Consider the following 20294-nt stretch of genomic DNA (forward strand, 5'->3'; position numbering starts at 1 on the left):
CCTCTCTCAAATTCCACGACACGCTGGTCCCCTGTGCTTTCCGGAACTCTGAAAAAGGACAAAGAAAACATCTCGCCAGGTCCCCTGGCTCGGGGGAAGTGTAATCAGGTCCCGTGACCTTGATCCACAATACAATTCTGGAACGGTACCACACTTAAAACTTGTACACTAATATTAATTTCAATACAAAAACAAAACTTAACACGTTCTACCTTAATAACACGTTCTACCTTAACCTTATACACACTACTTGAACAAAGCTATATACAAGTGCCGCCCGTCTCCGGGCGGCCAGCTTAATCCCTGGTTGGGCTGCCACAGGCTGCTACCTGCGGCATGGCTGGACTGATTCCAGCTTCTAGTCCCTCGTAGCTTATGGCTGCTAGTTGGGGACCTCTGCCTTTTGGCCTCTCCCTGACTCGGGAGGCTGCCGTACTCCACTGGAAAGTGGGTGACCATACTTTCTTGGGCTGGGGTACCCGAAGAGATCTCCTAGGGAGTGTCGCTGGTGGGGCTACCCTGGCGAGCAGACCCTTAGCTCGGGTCACACTCCCTGCTGGCTGGGGACCTCCTCCTTCTGGTCCTTCCCTTCCCAAACCTGGGCTGGGGACAGGCACCCCCTTGCCACTGGTTGCCGGTGGCTGAGAGCCTTCCCCTTCAGGTCTAAAACCTGGTTCAGGCTCCTCCCCGGAGTCCCACAAGAGAGGGGGAATCGCTCGGGCCAAGTGCTGGGGAGATTCTACAATCCCAGCTGCCTGTTCCCCTGCCCCCTGCTTAAACAACCCACATTGTTTGATATAACTGGCTGCCTGCCAGTAATCCTGTTCAAAATCATGAATAGCTCCTCCCCTGACACAAGCCACAGCACCTGCCTGTGCAGCCTGTGAACTTGTACCTGCTGTGGGCTGGGGATTTTTATTCTCAGGTTCACTCCCAGCTGCCTGTTTCCCTGTGGGTCCCATTAAGCTAGATGGGACCCCGTTAGACCGGGGTGAATTGGTCAGGTCCTCCGAGTGGACCACCATGTTGGAGGCTCCAGTCTCCACCGAATATCTCCCCTGCACCATCTCCACCCCCATCTTAACATAGGGCCTGCTCCCCTCAGCATTTTCGTGGGGACACAGGTCAACAGGCTGCGCTGGCTCTAGTCGTTGCTGGGAGTGAGGTGGGGCAGATGCGGTCAAAGCACCGGTGGTGGCTGCTATTTTTCCCTGGTTAGTCAGAAGAGGCCGTAGGGACTGCAAAAATGACTCAATTGCTGCAGGAGGGAGGTCTGCCCTGCCTTTTGGGCTGGGGCTGTGGGATCCTTTCCCCTGTCCTTCCAAGGATTTTTACAGTCTTTTCTCCAGTGACTGTCTTTCCCACACCCATAGCAATTTAACCTAGTCTGGGAGGGACGGTTCCCCTCCTGGTGCCACTCTTTCTTACTCTGGCTCCCAGGTTTAACCTCATGGACTCTTCCCTTGGGTTGGGGAGCCTCGATACCCCTTATGTTCCTGAAGGCTACTGTGAGCCAGCGGATCACCGCTTCTTCAGTGATCCGGGGGTTTCGGGGGTCAAACCAAGCCATGACCTGGGCTTGGATCTGGGGTAGGCTGTTAGTCATGAGACACCGGAGCCAGTGAGTCAATTGGACTGGGTCCAGTGCTGCCGCCCTGGCATTCCCGGGCACGCGCTCTGGTAGACTGGCCACAGCCTGTCTGCGAACGCCTGCGGGGACTCCCCTGGGAGCTGCATTGTTCTTTCCACCCGAGCGAACGGGCTACTATCATTGAGTCCCATGGCCTCCAATACCTCATTCTTAAGACCCTCATAATCCCTCTGCCTCCTTTTGCACTCGCCAGATAGGGACTGGAGGAGATCACCTGCCAGGGAAAACAGCAGCATTTTTGCTTGCTCTGCCTCATCGCAGTCATTTACACAAGCTGCCTGCTCTATCTCCCTGAAGTGCAGAGAGGGGTCCCCCTTTTTAGTGAGCTTGGGGATGTGGCTAACCATGTCCCTGAGCTGGTGGGTGCCATACAGCACCAGAAACTGATTCTGGATATCCCCTGGGTCATCTTCATCAACGGGCAGACCGTGCCTCCGTTGTCAGAGGGGGTACACTGGTCCTGATCCTGGCCTATCTAGCGGGGCCTGCTGTGCTTCCCCTACCTTCCCATCCTCCACCCCACTTTGCTGCCAGAGCTCCTGAAAGCTCGGAGCCGTGGGTGGCGGTCGTGGGACCTCTGATTCCTTGACCAGCCTCTCCCTGGGTGTTGCCTGTGGGACGGTTTTAATTGGGTTGCCAGTAAAATCCGACTGACCTGCCTTCGGGCTGATCAGGCATATCATCCCCTTTGCTCTTTTTAAAGCCATACTCAGGCTTTCTATCTCTGCCCTACAGGGGCCATGATCTGCTTCCTCAAACCCTTGCTCGCAGGCCAGCTTATATGCTGCCTTTACCTCCCTAACCTTTTCCCCCTGCTCTTTTATTTCTTGTATGAGGCGAGCGTTCTCCTCCTGCACCCTCATCTCATGATTCTTGGCCACTGCAACTAGGCACTTCAGGTACTCTGACTCGTGCCTCGTGTGGCTTTTGCCCTCACTAAACTTAATTACCAGGCACTCTACCTTGGCCTGGTATTCCTCAACCTCCCTTTCCCTATCCCAACTCTCTGCCCTGGCTTCCCTAAGCCTGCGGGTAACCTCCCCAAGCCTGCGGGAACCTAACCACAAACAAAGCAGTGGGAGAAAAAGAAACCCAATAACTGCTGCTCTCTCCAGACTCAAACCACAGTCTGCTACATCGCACACTGTTGCCGACATCCCTGCCTCGGTCACCATATGTAAGGAATTAGCACATGCTAGCAGGGTTGGGGTTATTGTCTCTGGCCAATCAGAAGCCTCTGAGCTGCTCCAGGGACCCCCGTGTGGTTTCGAAGCGCTCCCCTATTCCTGGTTCTGACCGCCGGACTTATTCGGTAGCGATGTAGACAGGAAACGTGACTCGTGGTTTGGGTACAAAACAGACCAGTATTTATTGAAACAAAAAGAAAGAAAGAAAGAAACAACTTAAAAATCGATACAGCACAGCTTGTGCCTGGTACAGCACTTCTGCTTAACGCAGTACACTCAGTGTCCACTAGAGCGCTCCTTGCTCAGTGCAACACTCCTTTAAATACAGCACTTTAAAAAACAGCTACACAGTGTTTACCACAGCACTTCTCTGCTAGGTACAACACCCCCTTTTAATACAGTTTTAAATACAGTACTTTAAATACAGCCACTCAGTGTCCACTGGAGCACTTCTCTGCTCAGTGCAACACTCCTTTATTAAAATACAGCACTTTTAATATAGAAACATCTTGCTCACTACAGCACCTTTGCCTAGTGGCTTTTACTTAAAACAGCACTTTAGTACAGCTACTCTCAGTGTTCACTACAGCCTTATCTGCTAGTGCAACACTGTTACTTAAATAGGGGAGGAGAGAACGGACACGAGGGAAGATCGACTAAAATCACAGTTCTAACAAAATTCCCACTTAATTCCCACCCCTATACCTATTCTAAGTTGCCTTGTAAAAGGCCAGAAAAATATATGCTCACCAATGAAAATGCCTTCTCCGTGCCCTGCGATCTTTGATCTTCACTGCCCTGAAGTAAAAAACACCCCAGTATTTTAAAAGTAAACTGCTGGTGTTCCACTTCTTCAGGCAGACTCCCACGTTGTAGAGGGCACAGAGGCGAGGCCACAGAGAGAGAGATGGCTTCTGAGAAGCTATCTTTTATACCCCAATTTGGGGCCAAAATGTTCCCACCCAGATCCGGATGTATCTGGGCTAAACAAAAGGGATCCAAACTGTCCCATTGTCTTGTAATGGGTTTGGATGAATCACCCATTCGTTTAAACTGTTTCCAGTTTAAATGTGTCCTCATTTTCTGTGATGGCTTTGAATAAAGTTGCAGTTTAAATGTGTCCATTGCCTGTGATGGCTTTGAATAAAGTTGCAGTTTAAATGTGTCCTTTGAATAAAGCTGCTGTGGTTTGAACTATTTCCTTTGATTGCTTGAGTAGTGCAAACAGCCATGAAGGTATGGTAAACAGAAAGTCATTGTCCTTGTGGTCAGACTGAAACCAGTCTCAAGTGGTTAATCCTTTGTGTAGCAGTTTCTGTAAACACATCGATTGTCTCTGCAGGGAGGGGAAACTCCCTGAACTGCCTTTGATTGGCAGTCTGGTCAGCCATCTTTGATCTTCACCTTTTTCACAGACACACACACAAGCTGCCTTTTCAAGTCCTTTGTCCTTTGCCATGCGGTCTGGTGGCCATTTTGATCCCCTGGATTTTTAAAGGTATATACCCAGGTATTCTTTAATCAAAATTAATCTTCAGAACTGTAGGAAATTTTGAAATTATTGTGAAATCCTACAAATCCTATGTTCCTATGTTCATATGATCCAATAATCCTCTCCCACCCTTTGTGGGGGGCTAAAATTCCCCCCAGAGTGACTGAGCATTTGGACAAGTATGAGCTGACCAAAGAGAGTCAGCCTGGATTTGTGAAGGATAGTCTGACTAATCTAATTGAATTTTTTGAGGAGGTGACTTGCATAATGGACAGGGGAGTATCTATGCATGTTGTCGCTATGGACTATCAGAAGACATTTGATATGAATCGGCACAAAAGATTATTAGCAAAAATAAAAACACATGAAATTGGAGGCAACCTTGTAAAATGAGTTGGTAAAAGATTGGTGAAATCAAGCGTAGGTCCCTTGCAGTCAGAAACAGGGGAATTTATAATGGGGAACAAAGAAATGGCAGACCAATTAAATACATACTTTGGTGCTGTCTTCACAAAAGAGGACATAAATAACCTCCCAGAGATGTCGGGGAACATAGGATCTAATGAGAGGGAGGAATTGAATGAAATCAGTATTTGTAGGGAAATGGTGTTAGGGAAATTGACGGGATTGAAGGCCGATAAATCCCCAGGGCCTGATAATCTACATCCTAGGGTACTTAAGGAAGTGGCCCGAGAAATAGTAGATGCATTGCTGGTCATCTTCCAAAATTCTATAGACTCTGGAACAGTTCCCATGGATTGGAGGATAGCTAATGTAACCCCACTATTTAAAAAGGCTGGTAGAGAGAAAACGGGGAATTATAGACAGGTAAGCCTAACATCGGTAGTGGGGAAAATGCTAGAGTCCATTATAAAAGATGTAATAGCAGAGCACTTGGAAAACAGTGACAGGATCGGACAAAGTCAACACAGATTTACAAAAGGTAAATCATGCTTGACTAATCTACTGGAATTTTTTGAGGATATAACTGGTAGAACAGATAAGGGAGAACCAGTGGATGTGGTGTATTTGGACTTTCAGAAGGCTTCTAATAAGGTCCCTCGTAAGAGATTAGCGTGCAAAGTTAAAGCACATGGGAATGGGCGTCAGGTACTGTCTTGGATAGAGAACTGGTTGCCAGACAGGAAGCAAAGATTTGGAATTAACGGGTCTTTTTCCGAGTGGCAGGCAGTGACTAGTGGGGTACCGCAGGGATTGGTGCTAGGACCCCAGCTATTCACAATATATATAAATGATCTAGATGAGGGAACTAGATGTAATATCTCCAGGTTTGCAGACGGCACAAAGCTGGGTGGGCGTGTGTGCTGTGAGGAGGATGCAGAGAAACTCCAGTGTGATTTGGACAGGTTGGGTGATTGGGCAGATGCATGGCAAATGCAGTATAATGTGGATAAATGCGAGGTTATCCACTTTGGTGGCAAAAACAGGAAGACAGATTATTATCTGAACGGCAATAGATTGGGAAAATGGGAAGTGCAACGAGACCTGGGTGTCCTTGTGCACTAGTCGCTGAAGGTAAGCATGCAGGTGCAGCAAGCTGTTAAGAAGGCAAATGATATGTTGGCCTTCATAGTAAGAGGATTCGAGTACAGGAGCAAGGATATCTTGCTGCAGTTGTACAGGGCCTTGGTGAGACCACACCTTGAGTATTGTGTGCAGTTTTGGTCACCTTATCTGAGGAAGGATGTTCTTGCCATGGAGAGAGTGCAGCGAAGATTCACCAGACTGATACCTGGGATGGCAGGAATGATGTATGAGGAGAGATTGGGTCGATTAGGCTTATATTCGCTAGAGTTTAGAAGAATGAGAGGGGATCTCATTGAAACTTATAAAATTCTAACAGGACTAGACAGACTAGATGCAGGAAGGATGTTCCCGATGGCGGGGGAGTCCAGAACCAGGGGTCACAGTCTAAGGATAAGTGGTAAGCCATTTAGGACTGAGATGAGGAGGAATTTCTTCATCCAGAGAGTGGTGAACCTGTGGAATTCTCTGCCACACAGGGCAGTTGAAGCCAATTCATTAAACATATTCAAGAAGGATTTGAATATATTTCTTGAGGCTAAAGGGATCAAGGGATATGGGGAGAAAGCAGGGACAGGGTACTGAATTTAGATGATCAGCCATGATCTCATTAAATGGCAGAGCGGGCTCGAGGGGCCAAATGGCCTACTCCTGCTCCTATCTTCTATGTTTCTATGTAATTGGTTGGGAGGTAGGAGACAGAGAGTAGGGATGAAGGGAATGTACTCTGATTTACAGGATATGACAAGTGGTGTTCTTCAGGAATCTGCTGGGGCCTCAGCTTTTTATCACATAGATCAATGACTTGGATGAAGGAATAGAGAGTTGTATATCCAAGTTTGCAGATGACACTAGCTAGGAGGCACAGTAAGTATTTTAGGTAGGAACAGAAAGTTACAAAGTGACGTAGACTGATTAAATGAGTGTGCCAAACTTTGACAGATGGAATTCAGTGCAGGGAAGTGTGAGATTCAAGAAAGGCAAATTGGAATATTTCCTTAATGGCAAGAAACAATGAACTGTGGAGGATCAAAGGGATTTGGGTGTCCAGGTACACAAATCACTAATAGCTAGCGCACAGGTACAAAAAGATGATCTGAAAGTCTAATGGAATGTTGGCCCTTATCTCACAGGGGGTTGGAAGACAAAGGGAAGGAAGCGATGCTTCAGTTGTATTGAGCTTTGGTCAGACCTCATCTGGCGTGCTGTGTTTAGTTTTGGGCAATGCACCTCAGAAAGAATATATAGGCCTTGGAGGGGGTACAGTGCAGATTCACCAGAATGATACCAGGGCTTAAATGATTAAGCCATGAGGTCATATTGCATTAACTTGGCTTGTATTCCCTTGAGTTTAGAAGGTTGAAAGCTAATTTAATTTACTAACAAAAGGATTCAATAAGGTGGATAGAGAGAAGCTATTTCCTCTGATGGGGGAATCCAGAACAAGGGGGCACAATCTTGAAAATGGAACTAGGCCATTCAGAAGTAACCATGGTGTGGAGATGCTGGTGTTGGATTGGGGTGGACAAATGTAAGAAATCACACAACACCAGGTTATAGTCCAACAGCTTTATTTGAAATCACAAGCTTTCGGAGCGCTGCTCCTTCGTCAGGTGAAGTGGAGAGATGCATAAAAGCACAGCTTATATAGTCAGAGAATAATGTCAGATGTTTACAGGTAATCTTTCTAACTGCCATTTATCATACCTCGGCAGAGAGATAATCACAGCAATCAAAGGTGTAAATGGTGTCCAAACAGGTCAGTCAGGAAAACATTACATCAGAGAACAATGAGGTGGGGTCACAAGGGGTCAAATGTTGCAGATGCTGGGGTCTGTATGAAAAATAAAGAAACAGACAAAAAACATTTTTTTTGGCTGGAAATCACAGCAGGTCCGGCCGCATCTGTGTGGAGAGAACAAGCCAATGACGACTCGAGTCTGGATGACCCTACGTCAGGTGGGGTTACATGTAGCGTGACATGAACCCAAGATCTCAGTTGAGGCCGTCCTCATGGGTGCAGAACTTGGCTATCAGTTTCTGCTTGATGATTCTGCGTTGTCGTGTGTCTCGAAGGCCGCCTTGGAGAATGCTTACCCGGAGATTGGAGGCTGAATGTCCTTGACTGCTGAAGTGTTCCCCGACTGGGAGGGAACACTCCTGCCTGGCGATTGTTGCGCGGTGTCCGTTCATCCATTGTCGCAGTGTCTGCATGGTCTCGCCGATGTATCATGCTCCAGGGCATCCTTTCCTGCAACGTATGAGGTAGACAACGTTGGCCGAGTCACATGAGTATGTACCATATACCTGGTGGGTGGTGTCCTCACGTGTGGTGATGGTATCTGTGTTGCAGGAAAGGATGCCCCGGAGCATGGTACATCGGCGAGACCATGCAGACACTGCGACAACGGATGAACGGACACCGCGCAACAATCGCCAGGCAGGAGTGTTCCCTCCCAGTCAGAGAACACTGCAGCAGTCAAGGACATTCAGCCTCCGATCTCCGGGTAAGCATTCTCCAAGGCGGCCTTCGAGACACACGACAACGCAAAATCGTCGAGCAGAAACTGATAGCCAAGTTCCACACCCATGAGGATGGCCTCAACCGAGATCTTGGGTTCATGTCACGCTACATGTAACCCCACCTGATGTAGGGTCATCCAGACTCGAGTCGTCGTTGGCTTGTTCTCTCCACACAGATGCGGCCGGACCTGCTGTGATTTCCAACCCAAAAAAATGTTTTTTGTCTGTTTTTTGTTTTTCATACAGACCCCAGCATCTGCAACATTTGACCCCTTGTGACCCCACCTCATTGTTCTCTGATGTAATGTTTTCCTGACTGACCTGTTTGGACACCATTTACACCTTTGATTGCTGTGATTATCTCTCTGCCGAGGTGTGATAAATGGCAGTTAGAAAGATTACCTGTAAACATCTGACATTATTCTCTGACTATATAAGCTGTGTTTTTATGCATCTCTCCACTTCACCTGATGAAGGAGCAGCGCTCCGAAAGCTTGTGATTTCAAATAAAGCTGTTGGACTATAACCTGGTGTTGTGTGATTTCTTACATTTATTCAGAAGTAAAGCCAGGAAGCACCTTTTTACACATAGCATAGTCGAATTGTGGAATTCTTTCCCCTGCTGTGGATGCTGAGACAATTGAAATTTGCAAGACTGAGATTAACAGAGTTTTATTAGTTAAGGGTATCAAGGGATATGGATCAAAGGCAGGTAAATGGAGTTGAGGTACAGATCAGCTTGAGCTAATTGAATGACGGAGCAGGCTCAAGGAGCTGAATGGCCAACTCCTGTTGCTATGTTTTTATGATTTTTCCTTTACCTCAGAACTATTATTTTACAAACAGAATTTCAATATTTTCAGCACAAATATACTCAACAGAAACTGATGTAATCATATTTATGCTAAGCTCTGAATATATGAATAGTGTAGTTGTGTTATTTGAAGTTTTGTTGGAACATTAAAGAAGTACACAGCAAAAATGTTTGCAGACTTTTGGTTTTCTCTATTTTCCTGCCTAACATTACAAACGTCTCATTAATCATTTCATTCCCTTTTAGTAACAACACTTTCTTTTCCATTGGTTACATCGTCAATTCGGTCCTGGATTACCATTTTCTCAGACTCAACATTCAGACTGATAGGTGTGGCTTTTGCTGGCACTGTTAGTCACTCAGGGGTTTGATATCACATTATTCAGCTGTGAGGGCACCTTTTGAGTTTGGGGATTCAGGCAACTCTTGAGGCAAAGTAAAGGGAGTTTCACTTTGTATACAACCATGCTATATGTGACTTGGTAAAACTTTCAAAGGAGCAGAGAGAATTAGGGGTTCCGCAACAACAACAACTTGCATTTATATAGCGCCTTTAACATAGTAAAACATCCCAAGGTGCTTCACAGGAGCGTTATCAAACAAAATTGGACACCGAGCCACATAAGGAGATATTAGGACAAATGACCAAAAGCTTGGCCAAAGAGATAGGTTTTAAGAAGCCCAAATGGGACAAGTTGATACTGAAGTTAGAGAAATGCATATGGGATTCTCGGTTTTGTAAATAGGGTCAAACCTATCCAAATTATTGATTAGGCTGCAGGTAGAATATTGTGTCCACCATTGTGGAAAGCCTATTTTAGTAAGGACATCAAGATTCTGGGGGGAATGCAGAAGAGATTGACCAGAATGATATCAGGGATAAGAGGCTTTAGTTATGAGGCAATATTAGAAACTGGGGCTCTTTTTATTACAGCAGAGAAGATTAAAAGGAAAACTGGTAGAGGTGTTTAAATTCATATGGGATTTTGTTAAGGTAAATAGAAAAAAATATTTCCACCTCCTGGTGAATTGGCAACTAGAGGACATCAATTTAAGATCACCGTTAGAAGAACAAAAGGAGAGGTGGGAGAATTTTTTTATTTATGCAAAGCGTTGTTCAGAGGTGGAATGTTCTACCAGAAACAGTGATGGCAGTAGAATCCATAATGGCTTTTAAAAGGGACATGGATATATATTTGAAAAAGAAAACAAAAGGATATTGAGATAGGAAAGGGAAATGGGACTTAGTGAACAGCTCTTTGAGAGCTGGCGTAGACATGATGTGCCAAGTGGCCTCCTTCTGTGCTATAAAATTCTATAATGCTGACACTGTGTAAAGAGTGTAAAACAGTTGCATTCTGATGTATCACCTTGATGAGCACAAAAAGATATAATAATGACACATTATTAAGATTAAGCATCTCAAGAATACAGCAGAAAAGTTAAAATAATATATATTCATAAAAAATGCAAAGAATAAGGTTAGCTGTTTAATTCCATCACTATAATTGTCTCCATTGCTCTTCATGTTTGTTATTTCCATTGTTCCTTATTCCCATGACCACATCACTCAACAATCACATATTTACATCTCCTGGGCTCCCATGTCTTCTCTTGCTAAGAAATTTCAGTAAAATGATGGCGCAGAGGACTTGCATCTCATTTGAAGCCTACCGATGACATCCATCTCATTTCCTGACTAAGAATAATGTTCTGAAGGAGAAGGGGGAGGGGGAATTAAACAGAAAGTAGCAGTGACATTCTACTCAGAAATCTCCTCAGGACATTGGCCTGGATTCTCCCCCACACCAGTGCAGCCTCAGCCCATTATCCTGGGTCAGGAAAAAGAAAAAAGAAAGACTTGCATTTTACTACGTTAAAGGTTCTATATTAGTACAAGTTGTTGTTGTTATAATCTTTATGCCATAAAAATAGAAAAATAGAGTGAAAAATGCATCATGTAATGAAAGCACTGGCATTAGCACTTAGGGTTATTTCTCTTTTAAAATAAAAAAGAACCTTGTTGAGTGTCAGCCGTGTGTAGCACATCTCGCCTCGGAGTCAGAAGGTTGTGGGTTCAAGTCCTACTCCAGAGACTTGAACACAAAAATCTAGGCTGACACTCCAGTGCAGTGCTGAGGGAGTGCTACACTGTCAGAGGTGCTGTCTTTCAGATGAAACGTTAAACCGAGGCCCCGTCTGCTCTCTCCGGTGGATGTAAAAGATCCCACGGCACTATTTTGAAGAAGAGCAGTGGAGCTATCCCCAGTGTCCTGGACAATATTTATCTCTCAATCAACATAACAAAAACAGATTTTCTGGTCATTATCATATTGCTGTTTGTGGGAACTTGCTGTGCGCAATTGGCTGCCGCGTTTCCTACATTACAACAATGACTCCACTTCAAAAGTACTTCATTGACTGTAAAGCGCTTTGGGACGTCCTGAGGTCATGAAAGGTGCTATATAAATGCAAGTCTTTCTTTCTTTCTTCTTTCTTGTTATGGAATATTAAACTCTCTGTATACAATTAACCAGAAGGCTGTGTAGGTCTTGTAGTTTAGTGAAGGTGAAGGGGGAAAGGTTCCTCTGGTCCCTCTGCTTCAGTGAAATCGGTAACATCATAAACTCAGCCGGGAGATCTCCTATGTTTGCTATTTCTAGTGAAATCTGAAGGAACATGTTTATGATTTAGATAGAAATAGTGATCGGAGGCAATGTTCCCACAATGTTTATGATGTTGCTGACATGTAACCAAAGGAAATTTTCACCGGGGGTTGGGAGTTTTGCCACAATATTGAAATGTTGTAATATAGGCTGTGCAGGTTCAGTAGGAGACAAGGGGCTGGATTTTGATTCAGGGGCGGGCTGGTGTCGGGTAATCCGTATTTCGTGTTATCCACCCGAATCTAAATCGATGTGGGAGATTGATGCGAATGTAACTTAACTGGCCAATTGAGTTCCAACGTGTGGGAGCCCATGGCAAATGAGTTTTTCCAGGCTGAAAGTCGCCTCCGATGACATCATCATTGCTGCTGCATTTAAGGTCTGCAACAAGCCTTGCTTCTTCTGTAGACTGCCAACCATTTGTCCTTTCATGCTAGAGGGACCTGGAGGCAGAATGGCCAGCGATAGAACTAGGTCTGCTCCCAGGTTTGATGACATTGCCCTGCAGGCTTTAGTTGAGGGAGCAAGAGCTAATAAAGAGGTGCTCTTCCCTTCTTCAGGGAGGAAGAAGCCTCCCCAGCAAACCAAGGCTGTGTGGAGCCAGGTGGCAGAGGAGGTCAACTCATTATCAGTAACCCGCAGAACGTGGATTCAGTGCAGGAAGAGATTTCATGACCTTCTGCGCACTGGAAAAGTGAATATGAATTTCCCATTACCCTCAATCTAATCCCCATTGCCTTTCCTCACCAGCACTCAGCTTTAGCAATCTCTTCCTCCACATCCCACTTGACACTGACATCCATGCACTCTTACCCATTCCCTTTCTCTCTATGGTCACATTCACCTAACTATTCGACGATGGAGCCCTCACACTCCCTATCACTGTGATGCTATGAAAACAACCGACAACACACAGGGAGGGCCCTTGGTCTTGCCACCTCACTCTATCTTTGTCTCCTTCTGTGCTATGGAATCTCTACACTCACTCCTTCATTCTCACTCAACCTCCAGTTGTCTCCCTCATTGCAGGAAAAGAGAGCTCACAATAAGCAAGAAAGAGCGGGGACAGGAGGTAGGCCACCCTCAGTAGCCCACCTCACCCCTTGGGAGGAGGCGGTCCTGGATATCATAGGAGTAGAGGAAGATGCGCAAGTGGGGGACGGACAGACGGGTGTATCACAGCAAGCTGGTGACAGAATAGTTTTCCATCTCTCTCATTGATATTATGTCCGTGTATAATTGAGACACGGACTGCAGGAGTTGATTATAACAAGTCTTTACTGAATGGAGACAACCTGGAAACTGAAACTACAGAAGCCTGCTAGGGCCTTTTATACAGGGGTGGTCACTGCCGGTACTGCAGTCTGAGACCAGTTATTCCCTTAAAGGCATATACACAACAATTCCTCCCCTTTTAGATAAACAGTACATAACATTCATTTAACAACTAAATAATAACTAATTACAATTACGGTTGCTAGATACATTGGTTGAAGTAAAGCAATTATAAGTTCAGTCTTTGAGGAGGCTTCCTGATTCTGTCTGGAAAACGCCTCTTGGGGATATCAGGTTCCTCTGGCAAGGTTGAGTCGGGATCAATGGCGTTGTTTGGTTCGTCTGCTTCCAATATCACCGATTCTGCGATAGATGCAATTGGTACTTCGGTTTCATCGCCAGGTGTATCAGATCGTGGTGTGGAGTTGACGTTTTCCAGTGACTCTAGAATCTGGTCAGCATGGCGTCTTACAATGCTCTCTCCAACGTCCACGGTATACATTAGAGGTCCTTGCCATGTACAGATCGTTCCTGGCTGCCATTTCTCTGTGCGGTAGTCCCGGGCCAAAACTGGTTGACCTATCTTAAAACTCCTGGTCGGCCTTTCATTCATATTCTGAAACTGCCTGTTCTCCACATCTCTTCTGACGTTTGGCTTAACCGAATCCAAGCGGCATCGTAGTCTTCGATTGAAGAACATCATGGCTGGAGTTTGGTTGGTAACCGCATGTGTCGCATTCCGGTAGGCAAACAAGAAGTTATCCACCTTGTGTTGTAGGGGTATATCTTCATTACACATTGCCTTGATAGCCTTCTTGAATGTTTGAACAAACCTCTTGGCCAATCCATTAGTGGCTGGATGATATGGGGCGGATGTGTAATGCTTAACACCATTGTTCTTTAAGAACCTCCGGAACTCTTCAGACACAAACTGTGGTCCATTGTCAGAGCAAATCTGTTCAGGCAGCCCATTCCTGGCGAATATGGTTCGTAAGACTGTGATAGTTTTTTCTGTGGTGGTTGAGGACATTTTTATTACCTCTGGCCACTTTGAATATGCATCCACCGCAATTAAAAACATCGAGTCCATAAAGGGACCAGCAAAATCAATGTGCACCCTTTGCCATGTAGATGAGGGCCACTCCCATGGATGTAGAGGGGCTTGTGGTGGGGCGTTTTGGACCTTCTGGCATCCTGTACAGCTCTTGGTCATCTCTTCGATTTCTCTATCGATTCCCGGCCACCACACAAACGCTCTGGCTAAGTTCTTCATTTTTACCCCTCCCAGATGACCCTCATGAAGCTCATTGAGCAGTCTATCATTCAATTTGGGTGGAATTACTACTCTGGATCCACACATCAAGGTTCCTCTGCACACTGACAGCTGTTCTCTTCTCGGCGAGAATGCTGGCAGCAGTGGTTCGCCATATGCTGGCCATCCCTTCACCGTTAAATCATAGACCCAGGAAAGTGTCGGGTCATTTCGTGTTTCCTTTTCTATGTTTGCATTCGTCACAGGGAGACACTCGACTATAGTCGAGTGGAATAACTCCACTGGATCCACTGCCAGTTCTTCTTCCACTGTCGGCAACGGTAGGCGTGACAATCCATCAGCATTCCCATTCTGTTTAGTTCCTTTGTACTCGATGTCATATTGGTGTTCCCCTAGGAAAAGGGACCACCTCTGTAGCCGTTGTGCCGTCATTATCGGTACGCCCTTCTGAGGGTTGAAAATGGAGACGAGAGGTTGATGATCAGTTAGTAGAGTAAATTTCTGACCGTGCAGGTAGTGATTGAACTTCTTCACCCCCCACACCAGGCTGAGGGCCTCTCTGTCAATCTGGGCGTAGTTACGCTCGGCTGAAGTTAACGAGCGTGACGCAAAAGCTATCGGCCTCTCTGAACCATCAAGGAATTTATGTGACAGCACCGCCCCAACACCGTAGGGAGACGCATCACACGCCAGTCTTATCGGTAGTGATGGGTTGTAGTGAGCCAATACTTCTCTTGAAGTGATTAGGTCCTTACTCTTCTGAAAGGCCCGCTTACATTCATCGCTCCATTTCCATGCTACTCCCGTTCGTAGTAGGGCGTTCAGTGGATGCAGGATTGTGGACAAATTCGGCAAAAACTTATGGTAGTAATTCACCAATCCGAGGAATGACCTCAGTTGCGACACATTTTCAGGCGCTGGAGCCTTAACTACCGCTTCAATTTTGTCAGGGGACTTATGCAACCCCTCTTCATCAATCACGTGGCCACAATACGATATCTGTTTCTTCAAAAGCTCGCACTTAGGGCGATTGGCTCGTAGCCCATGTTCACGTAGTCTAGTGAGCACCTGCTCTAGGTTGGCAAGGTGTTCACTGTCATCTTCACCTGTCACTAGGATGTCGTCCAAGTAACACTGAGTCCCCGGAATCCCTTGCAGGACTTGTTCCATCGCTCTTTGCCATATCGCCGGAGCTGATGCTACTCCGAATACTAGTCGATTATACTGGTAAAGACCTTTGTGAGTGTTTATCGTGAGATACTTCCTAGAGGATTCTTCAACCTCCATCTGCAAATATGCTTGTGCTAAGTCAATTTTTGTAAAACGCTTCCCTCCAGATAGTGAGCGAAGATATCTTCTATCCTTGGAAGAGGATATTGTACTGTGTGAAGGATTGGGTTCACCATCACCTTGAAGTCCCCACAGATGCGAACCTTCCTTGGCTCCTCAGACTTATTGTTTAGCGTTTTCTTCATGACAGGAACGATGGGTGTCGCCCACTCACTCCAGTCTACCTTAGATAACATACCTGCCTTCTCCAGATTCTTCAGCTCTGCCTCGACGGCTGGGCGAATTGCATATGCTACCGGTCTTGCTTTGAAAAACTTGGGAATTGCATTCTCCTCTATTTTTATCGAGGCGGTTACGCCTTTAAGAGTGCCCAGTTCTTGTTGAAATACCTCTTTGGCGTCAGCTAAGATTGTTGACAATCGTCCAGGAGTGACGTCGTCATCCTTTTTACCAGCCACCGTCAGTGCCTGAATGGAGTGCCAGTCTAAACTTATCTTTCTGATCCATTCACGTCCCAATAACGGTGGTCCACCATCTTGCAGAATGTAGAGATACAATTTCCGTATTTTCTTGCCGTTGTATTCGACAGGCACCCTTATTTTTCCTCTGGGGTATACTTTTTGCCCCGTATACGTCCTCAAGACAATGGATGTCTCTCTCAAGGGTATGTGTGAGAACAGCCGCTCGTAGTCTCGTCGATTCATGACGGTTAGAGCTGATCCTGTATCCAATTCCATTTTGACTTGGGACCCTGCTATCGTGAGGGTGACCCAAATGGTTCGGTGATCCTCTTTTGCGATTACGTTGTGAAGTTTGAGACAGCTTAGTCTCTTGTTCCCGGATTCACTATCGCTCATCTGGTCTTCGGAACTACTGTCCATCATCTTTTGTACTTTCCTGTACAGTTCCTTAGTAGCCTTTTTGTTGTCGTTGGTCTTCTTCCCAGACCTGCAAACTCGTGCAATGTGTCCCATCTTTCCGCATTGCCTGCATATTTTGTCCTTGGACCAGCAGTCCTTCTGGTCATGATTTGTTCTGCCGCAGCGATAACATTTTGCAAATCCCCGTGTCATTTCGTGGGTGCCGTATTCCTATGGCTTTTGTTGTATTTCCGCAGCTTCCCTTGCTGCTGCTTCGTACGATACTGCCACGCTGAAAGCCTTATCTAGCGTCAGCTCTTTCTCTGAGAGTAACCTCTTCTGGGTTCCTTCACTCAGGAGTCCACAGAGAAATTTGTCCCGTAAGGTATCTGCCAGTCCTGCTCCGAACTGGCAGTGCTTTGATAGCTTGTGTAGTTCTGTAAGGTAATCAGCATTGCTCTCATTTTTATGCTGATTTCTCCTGTGGAATTTAAATCTTTCTGCTATCAGCAGCGGTGTAGGATTTAGGTGTTCCTGTAGGATAGCAACAATTTCGTTAAAACTCTTCGCCTTCGGTTTGGCTGGAGTAATCAGGTCCCGCAGTAGGCCGTACGTTCTTGCGCCCATTAAATTTAGCAATACCGATGCCGTTTTCTCATCGGCTATTTCGTTTGCCTCGCAATATACCTCGACTCTTTCCACATACGTGGTCCAGTCTTCTCTTGCATTATCGAAGGCAGTGATATCGCCAGTCTTTGACATCTTGAAAATCTAAGATGGCGCCTCCCGCGCTTTGCCTTCGTCCCCGATGGATCAAAATGGCGCCTCCCGCGCTTTTCCTTCTTCCCTGCAGAGTTAAGATGGCGCCTCCAGCGCTTTCCCGCCGCTGCCGCTGCTGCCAACGCTGTTGCTGGCGATTATATTTATTTTACTATCCTGTAATGGCGACGCCCTATGGTCTTCGCGCCTCCCCGATCGCTGCTGCCAATGCCGCTCTCCGCGATATTTTTATTTTTCTATCGCGCTTCAATATTTGCTCCGTTAATTGAAGAACCATTCCCGTCATGGAGCGGGCCCTCTGGGACACTTCCCTCCCTCTTCTTAGGTCTGAACGCTGCCCGGCTGCGAGGCACCGGCCGCGCCCTGTGTGCTCCACCCTCTCTCTCTCTCTTTGCTTCCCGACTCGCTGCCCGGCCCCGTTGCAGAGCCACCCGATCGAGCTCTAGCCCGCCGCAGCCCAGGAAGGACCAGTGCACTACCTGCCACCAGCCCGATTAGCTGGGAAACCACAGACTGGAGACCAAGCCTGGCTCTCGACAGTCTCTCCTGCTCTTTTCAATCGGTGATTTGGAGGGCGGTTGCCCACGGTCGACGCCCGTCTCGCGAGACTCTATGGATTATTTTTTTTTCTCTTTCTTCTGGCTTCGACCTTCAATAACGTCATCTGAGGTGATGCCGAGTTGCAGGTAAGTTCGTTTCTTACTCGTCGCCAGTATTATGTCCGTGTATAATTGAGACACGGACAGCAGGAGTTGATTATAACAAGTCTTTACTGAATGGAGACAAACTGGAAACTGAAACTACAGAAGCCTGCTAGGGCCTTTTATACAGGGGTGGTCACTGCCGGTACTGCAGTCTGAGACCAGTTATTCCCTTAAAGGTACATACACAACAATTGACATTGCATGAGACGCTGGTAATGATTCTGAAGCTCTAACAGATGGACTTATGATCATCTGCAATATGCAATGTGCATGTAACCTTGGCATCACATCTCTGACTCTCTCCTTTACCCTGCCACAGGACCATCACAAGCACCCGTTCCCACTAGCCAGGAGGAAGAGCCTGAGCCTCCAGACTCCTCAGAGGAAGCTGCAACCTCTGAGGGCGCAGCATCAGCAGAATTCAGCGCACCAAGCACCAGCGCAGACATAACTCGGTGGGACCTTCGGGACACAGAGTAGTGTTGTCACCTGGAGTATCACAGCTCACAAGTGAGCATCAGCAGATTGTGGAGACAGGGACAGCAGTGGAGAGTCCTAATCGGAGGGCGCAGGACTCTGCCAGCTCGGCTCAGCTGCATGTCGACCCTCTGCCTCTGGGTCCATCCATAAGATCAGCAGTGCTGGAACTCCAGGAACAGATGCAGGAGTCTCTGGCAGGTTTTGTCTCCAGGGTCGCTGCAAGTGTGGAGCGAATGGTGGAGTCCATTGCGAACATGAGCAGAGCCTTTGTGGAGTCATTGGTGCATGAATGCATCACCATGGAAAGGTTGGCAACCTCTATGGAGGTGATAAGTCACCAGAGTGCAGAAAACATGGTGAGTGTTCAGAATAGAATGATATCTCTGGAGGAGCGATGGTCAGCTAATGAACAGAGAAACCAGACCTTCATGGGAGTCCTTCTGAGTAGGACTGCCAGTGCAGAAACGGGTCCCCATGGCCCTCTGATGTGCAGCAAGGTGCTCTCAAGCCACTTGCAAACGCTGAGGGGGACCTGACCCATGAAAGGGAAGTTGCTGGCAGACATCAAGGAAGTGGGGGCTCCTCTCCAGGTGCTCACACTTCCATGCCACTGCAAAGCCCTCGGTCAGAGCCCCACCAGAGCCCACACCCATCTGAGATCGGCGTCTCAACCCCTGCACAGCCGCAGGAGCAGCAGACTGTTGCCGAGCCCTCACAGGTTCGCAACCCCGGAGGACGCCCGCCAAAGGTGTCAAGACAGGAGCAGCAGGAAAGTGAGCAAAGGGCCTCCACTTCTGCTGAAGCCACAGGGGAAGCACCACATAGGAGCAGGCGTAAGAGAAAGATACTGCACAAATAGTCACAAGGGTAGTCACTTGGGTGAAATTTGATGTTTTATGTGAAAAAGCCATCAGATGAATAATGTAAATAAAAAATCTGATGGCTACTGCTGTATTTGTGGCGTGTATCATTTCGCGAATGGGACTTTCACATTGAGGGCTTAGTATTACTTGCAATTGTCAGTATGGTGGTCAAATTGCTAGGAATCCGCTGGTTCTTGGCCATTGTCGGTGCTTAGGTAAGAAGCTGCAAGGCAAAAGTGCTTGATTGGCTAGGCTAAGCAAATCTGGCCAAGATGAGTGCGTTCCTTGCATCCCGGGCAACAATGTTCTCGCGCACTGCTGCCGCTAGTTGATGGGCCTCTGCAAGATGTTCATTTTCACTCTCCTCCTCCTCCTCCTCCTCTTCATCTGAGGAGGATATGTGAGGAGCCACTTGGTCCTCAGGAATCTGCAAGCCCCGACGCTGTGCCAGGTTGTGAAGTGCACAGCAAACCACGATGATTCTGGAGACCCTGGCTGCTGAGTACTGCAGGGCTCCACCTGATCTATCCAGGCATCTGAAGCGCATCTTCAGCAAACCGATGGTTTGCTCGATTATGGCTCTGGTGGACAAGTGGCTGGAGTTGTAGCTCTCCTCAGCTTCGTTGGATGGGCTCCTCAATGGCATCATTAGCCACATCTTCAGGGGATAGCCCTTGTCTCCAAGTAGCCATCCGTTAAGTTGGTCTGGCAGACTGAATAGCAGAGGCACACTAGACTGGCACAGTATGAAGGAGTCATGGCAACTGCCAGGGTACTTGGCACAAACATGCAAAATTTCCTTCTTGTGGTCACACACCAGCTGAACGTTAAGGGAGTGGAAGCCCTTGCGGTTGACAAAAATACCTGGATTGCGATGGGGTGCCTTAAGGG

The sequence above is a fragment of the Somniosus microcephalus genome, chromosome 5, assembly GCF_052327205.1.
Source record: "Somniosus microcephalus isolate GS21.2 chromosome 5, FLI_Smic_1.0, whole genome shotgun sequence".
Taxonomy (NCBI): Eukaryota; Metazoa; Chordata; class Chondrichthyes; order Squaliformes; family Somniosidae; genus Somniosus; species Somniosus microcephalus.